Consider the following 6858-nt stretch of genomic DNA (forward strand, 5'->3'; position numbering starts at 1 on the left):
TTGCTTAAGAGTCTAAAAGATCGAGACAATGATGCATTATTTATGGGACAAACCAACATTAAAATGTTAATGTTGAAACTTTACAATGATGCACGATATAGGGCTTGCTCCACACAAGATCGATTTTATTTTTAAGGTTTTATTTTCTTTATATTAAATTAACGAAAGGACATGTTGTTTACATACCGTTGTGCAAACGAACATATTGTAATTGCCATAAAATGTGTTCACGTTCATCTGTTATCCATCGTTTGCACTTCTCTAAGTTACGTCTTGGTTTCGGGAAGGGAATAAACTTGACGATCTGGATAACGACTATCATAATTGCAAAATCCCAACTGACACCTCTTCACCATTATGAATCGAAAAATTGCCGAACCGTTGCGAAATTTGTAAATGTATACAATAGCCGAGTCGATATCGACAGAAGGTACTTGTCGGAGAAAATGGAGGACGTAAACAGTACATGGAGGTGTGTATAACAGCGCTCGCTGATTGGTTCATCGAGCAGAATGAGTGACAAGTGGCGATAGGTCAATTAGACAAGGAACAACTGAAAGTGGTAATGAATTTTCTGAGGTAAAAACAAGGATCATTGCTTCTGCATTTGTGGTTCTGTCAGAGGTGTTATCGGTACTGGTGCTGGTTCCTCAATCTTACCAGCCAATTTAAACACTGGATGGCTGCCATACAGTAATTGGTCCAAATCCCATGGTCCAGTACTGTACGTTCTGAAAGCCGCTGAAGGAAAAAGAAATGCATTCAACAGCCTGATTTTTGTTCTTATTTCAAATCCAGTAGTAATGACAATAATAGACTTGATTTAGTCTCAATTAACTGGCGAGTCGAGGGCATATGCTACAAAAATGCTACCACAGACAATAAATTATAGTAAGTTCATTTTGGGATAAAAAAAGGCATTTGTGGATTAAGAGCTTAAAGGGATGTACTTAACATATTTTTGGATATTAGAACAAACTATATAAGTTACAAAATATTGTGTATGGAGCGAGCATATATTACTTCATTACTGGTCATATAATTTAAATTTTGTGCATTATGGTATTTAGAATAGAATTAGATAAAGTGTCTGAACCTAACACAATCAGACCAGGAGATTAGTTCTAGAAAAGGTCTTCTTGAAAGGCTCTTTCTGAAATTCGCTAAGATTGTTTATAAGCCAGGTCAAAAATAGTGTAGGAGAGTCAGCATGAAGAACTAGAGGTATTAACGAGTGCCATTAAGGGTAGAAAAGAAAAAAACTCTCGCTTGTGACTAACTACTCGTTGCGCAGTCAGATTAAATTAGGAGCTACTACAGTTTAGTGAAGAATTCAAAATCGAAAGTGTTAAATTTTATCATAAATTTGTATTGTATTTAGGGGAATTCTATTATATTCTATCTGGACGAGAAACTGAAAGCAAAAAAAAAAAAAAAACCCAAAGCAATACCTGGCCCTCAACAAATATATTTGAAAGTGAGTAAGTCATAAGCTGAATATTACTGAAGCTGGTCATCACAGACTATACATTTTTTATTTCAGTGGCCAATTATTTTTCTATCTAAACGTTTGGAAGGAATTAGCCGTTATCAGTCATATTAAATAATTTGTATGTTTTTGTGTGTGTTTGAGAGAGAGATATTCATATTTCACCACAATGAAATTTAACTTCAAATGTATTTTCCAAATATGTTTTATCGTATATAGCAGTGGTTCCCAAAGTGGGCAGTATGGGGTGGGAGTGGGATTACTGAGGAGGTGCTAATTCTGAATAATGCTTTTTACGTGGTAAGGTGGGGGGGGACACTGAGGATAACCAAAATGCTGGTGGCCCGAAAACAGTTTGTGAACCACTGGCGTATAGTAACTAAATGTTTGGTCTGACTTAAGCTAATTATTGGGACCCACATGTCTAAGTCACATATACTACGCAACATGTTTCACGTGACTTGAGGTAATTATTGTGACTCTCATGCCTATGTACCAAACTAGCTTAAAGTGGAATAAAATATCTGGCACCTTGTGGTGGCAAAATAAAATGTTTAGCCTCTACAAGTGGCTAAATCTAACCCTGTGATTAATTACTTCAGGAAATGCGAACTTACCCAGATAAGAATCACCAGAACAGGCATAACTGTAGAAAAGAAACAACTGACGCTTTTATTGACCCCCTCAAGTAAGTCTGACATGTAGTAAATTATTTCATAAATAGTCTTGTATGTTCTTAAGCTCTTAGAAGACATTCTCTAATGCAAATATGGAGAATAGTCTTAGTTGGAAGGTGTCTTACACATGTTAAAACCTTGTATAAAGGCAGATTATCCAATCAATGGATTTTACTAAGATAGTTTTAAGATTATTACGTAGTTTTAACATTTCCAATATTTGTAATTTTACAGCTTGACGATAGATGTGACACGAGTAACAGATGCAGATGGTGATGACAGTGATCTAGAGTATGAACACAGTTTTAATATAACAGCGGTCCTGTAAGTAACTATACTAGAAGTTATACAATTATTATCTTTAGTAAAAGCTGTAGAGTTAACTCAGAGTAATTGAAGTTATTGTAATTTAGCCATCCAATTCAAATTTCTTGAATAGTTGTATCATAAACCACTTTGTTTTAACACTATCTCCAACCTTCTTACTTTCAGACCTGGAACAAACCCCATTTCAAATTTGATACTGGTAATGATTAGAAAGTAAAAATAACTGCTGGATTTGCACCATAAAAGTATTTTTTTTCAACGTTTCTGAACGTGACCATAATTTTGTTTGTGTAAAAATTACAGTTCAATGAAAAAGAGACGTGATGCATCATTACTTTTGGTAAAACCCTTTTTCATGGCCGTCCTGTTAGTGAGTACAAAAAAAGAAGAAAAACAGATGTGTTGTTTTCCTGTCTTGTTAACTGGTTTATAAAGTTCCATACATATTACATCACATTCAGGCATCCAAGGACTTCTGGTTAATATAAAATATGATCGTGGAATGTTAAGTCCATGTTTTACCAAAGATAATTACATTTGTCAATCGGCATATTCCAGACCAGATGAGGTTAATGATGCAGTTGAGGAGATAGCTTACGAAGAAGTAGAATTTGGTATGGAGCTAGAGACAGGGGAGATGGAAGAATCCGAGTCAGAGTCAGAAAATGAAGATATTGGACCTGCTGTTGATAAAATTATGAATGAGCAGGACTGTCAGCGATTGTCAGAAACAACTGTGTGTTTAACATTTTTGACACAGATGAAAAACCTGGCTCTGACACATATTGAAAAATGCAGAACAACATAATGTCTCCAGAAAGTTTCCATTGAGGAAGAGTTTGTTGGATGAGCTTTGCATTTAAAATGGGTATGTGCAGTATAGACTACATTTTGACGGTTTCATTAAAATAAAAAATATAACTTTCTTCACGGCACTGGTTACTGTCCTTAGTGCCGAGTTGTTAATGGCATTTTAACAGGAAATAACAAAATCATTTATCCAAAGAGCTAGAGTCTAGATTATTCTAAATAACGAAAACTGACATTCATTGATGAAAACAAAAGGTTCTCTAAGCACTGACTCAAGAACAAGTAAGCCATACAGTTAATCAAATTTGTTAAAAACACATTTTATATCTTTTCCATGTAAGGATGTATGCATGCATGCTTTATACTGCACAACATGCCCTATCAAATAAGGGTCTAGACCCACACATATACCAACCATCATCTTTTCACATATTTAATGAAAGTGGAGAAGAATATATTTTAATTAAAAGTGTATCCAAATGTTACATAGCTTATGTTCTGGTACATGAGAAATCTCAGTACTCGGTCCTAGACACTCTTAAACAAGTTGACACTATTGTGCTCGATATTCCATTGTATTGAAAAATTAAGTTTGCATTATGTACTTTTCGTTCCTTATGTGTAAGTTTATAACTTTAGATATGTGCCAGTGGACACGTCACGCACAGATGGTGCTCACAGCCAGTTATGAATAAGAGACTGCACAGTGGGGATTTTCTATCAGCCACCACAGTCTTGACATCGGGAAATAAGCAAGGGAAATTAGCCCTATGGGCTCAAATGATGAACATGAAGTTCATCTCTGCCTCAACATTTCATGATATCCAGGGCACCTATTTGCAACCGATTATAGACACTTTCTGGGAGGAGCATAAGCGACAAGTTTTGGCGTCCTTTCGGGACCAAGAATTAGTAGTATTAGGTAAAATAAAACAGATTATGATGTTAAAATGTACATATAAAACTTAGCATTAAGTCCAGAGGAGATATAAAGTATACCTCTTTATTGTAATATTGCATTATAATGAATATACATATCAGATTACACGAGGGATGTTCCATGTAAACAAACATGGTACCCAAGGAAGGCAGTTTAAAAAAAATATGCCAGGGTACTTTGATTTGACAGAGTTCATTTTAAAATGAAAAGGAATTTTTCTAATTTGCATCTATGGGCGAGTACTCCACTTTAAAAGTGCCTTTACTGGGTCCCATGTATGTTTTAATGGAACAGCCCTGACATAATTTCGATGTATAAATCTCACAAAGTGGCACTTCATAAACTGCATTGCTAAATTATATATATACTCTTTGGACAGAAGCCCAATGTTGACTCCAGTCATCTGTAACAATCATCAGCTATGCAGAATAAAAGCCAATTGGGCAAATCAGAATCAAAATAGCCAACTGTAAGTGGATGTTGGCATTGCTGTTAATGAACATCATCAGGCTACCAGACATTTTAAGTTAGTTATCACAGAATGGTTCATAACTGGATCAGTCAACTCAGTGACCCACTGAACCCCAATTGTTGAAGATTTGTTCGCAATCCACATAAGTACAAATTAATTCATATTTGGTCTTTTAAATAACATTAAAAGATGACTTTTAATTTTTCTCTCTTTTCTTCAACTATTCTCTGCCATTTATTTTCTTAAGGTGATGGGCGCAATGACTCTCCAGGCCATTCAGCCCAGTATTATTACTACACAATAATTGAAGATAACAGCAAAAAAAGAAAAAAAAAAAATATAACAAAAGTAGTGACTATTCACAAGCTGGACAATAGGATGGTTCAGAGAAAATCACCAGCCCTAGAAAAGGCAGGTTTTCAGAAAGCCATGACAGAACTGAATGAGAGAGGAATAAAAATCAAGAAGGTGGTGACAGACGCTCATGAATGAATTGGATCAGTTGTGAGTGAGTTATTCTGTTTTGTTTGCAAATATCACCATACTTTTCAGTCCACATTATAGCACAAGTTATACATTCATACACTTACATAAACTTCTCATTTTTACTTGTGATTTCTTTTTATTATATTATGTGTATTCGTAAACAATTGCAAAATTTGTTTTCGTGGATTATATTACTGGATTTTAGTTTTTTCCTCCTTAGGCACTGCATTTTCTTACTGTGTTCATTTTATTACTCTCAGAAACGTCATATCCCACCATCAAACACTCCCATGATATATGGCATGTTGCAAAAAAAACCTTGGAAAGAAAATATTCAAGGTAAGAATCCTGTCTAGTCCACCTATTAGTCAGCAGTCTAGGACATTGGTATTCCCCCATGTACCTGATGTTTCACTGACGTTCTTTATTTTAGTAACCGATTTTATTTTATTGACAACTTAGATTGTTCTAGAAATGAATTTGTGCCCCTCACCCTTGCTCTATTTCTGTGCCCTATTTATTTGATCTTATTTACTTGAGAATTTACCCATTCTTGCATATGTCAGTCTTTCGTGCTCAGTATTTGATATGGGTTGATTTATCTATTAAAATTATTATTCACTGGATATATGAAAGTATTCATCTATAATATTGTTGCACTTGAACATTAACGTTGGAATTATAGTGAATTCAGATAAGGACACCCTGGATGTTATTATTCGAATTATAGAACAGTGAGATAAAATCTTAGATTATATTATTGTAATTCATCAAATGACTGTTGGCACGTCTCCATATCACAGGCGACTAAAAACACATCAATACATTCAGAGGTGAATTTGTTTTTAACACCACTGGAATTTAATTAGAATTTTATTCATTAGGACTAGTGATGGTACTTATTGGTCCTTTTGTGATTTAATTTACAATACTGTAAGTTCTTTTTAAATGTTCATTTTGTATTATAGAGAATTAAATGATTTGTTGAAATGTACAAAACTAGTTGGTTTTCACTTTCTTGTTATACAACTTTTCGAATTGGAAAACTGTTTCTGTTTTGATGATTGCTCTGTATGCACTTTAACTTTGTTTTCTACCTTCTTTTCAAGGTTGTAAAACAAAAGGAAAATGAGGCTTTATTACAATGGTCCAAAGACATCATGAAAGAGTTCTAAATTTCGTGCAAGACTGCTAGCAGCTATGAACAATTTTTGGTGAGATTTCTGTCCTTGTGTTTTGAACAGATATTTGTAAACGTTTGCAACTGTATATTCTTTTATGAAATCAATGATACAGTGCATAATCCTTATCTTCTGATTTCTTTTAATATATATTTTATCCATGTATATAAATAAACAAATCTTGTAGGAATGTAGCCTATTGAAAGTAATTTACTTAAAATGTCAGAGTAATTATAGGTTACTTCATTTGTATGGGAAAATCCATCTGACAAAACGAGTTCATATTTTCCGATATAAATGCAGTAACCTTTTATTATATGCTCATTTTCGTATTCTACCTTAGGCTTAATTATATAAACACAAATACACTACAAGAAACAAAGTAACTGAATGTATGCCGTATTCCAAACTAAATACACAACAGCAGATTCATCATTACACAATATTAATGCGCACATAACATCACCCAGATAAAT

At 34.1% G+C, this 6858-nt stretch overlaps 1 pseudogene; it reads left to right on the plus strand.

The window, feature by feature from the left end:
- Window positions 1–2094: 2094 nt before the first annotated feature.
- LOC149779192 (uncharacterized) lies at window positions 2095–6376 on the plus strand (annotated as a pseudogene).
- The last annotated feature ends 482 nt before the right edge of the window (window positions 6377–6858 follow it).

Source organism: Sinohyriopsis cumingii, chromosome 17, assembly GCF_028554795.1.
Source record: "Sinohyriopsis cumingii isolate HCF-2022 chromosome 17, ASM2855479v2, whole genome shotgun sequence".
NCBI lineage: Eukaryota > Metazoa > Mollusca > Bivalvia > Unionida > Unionidae > Sinohyriopsis > Sinohyriopsis cumingii.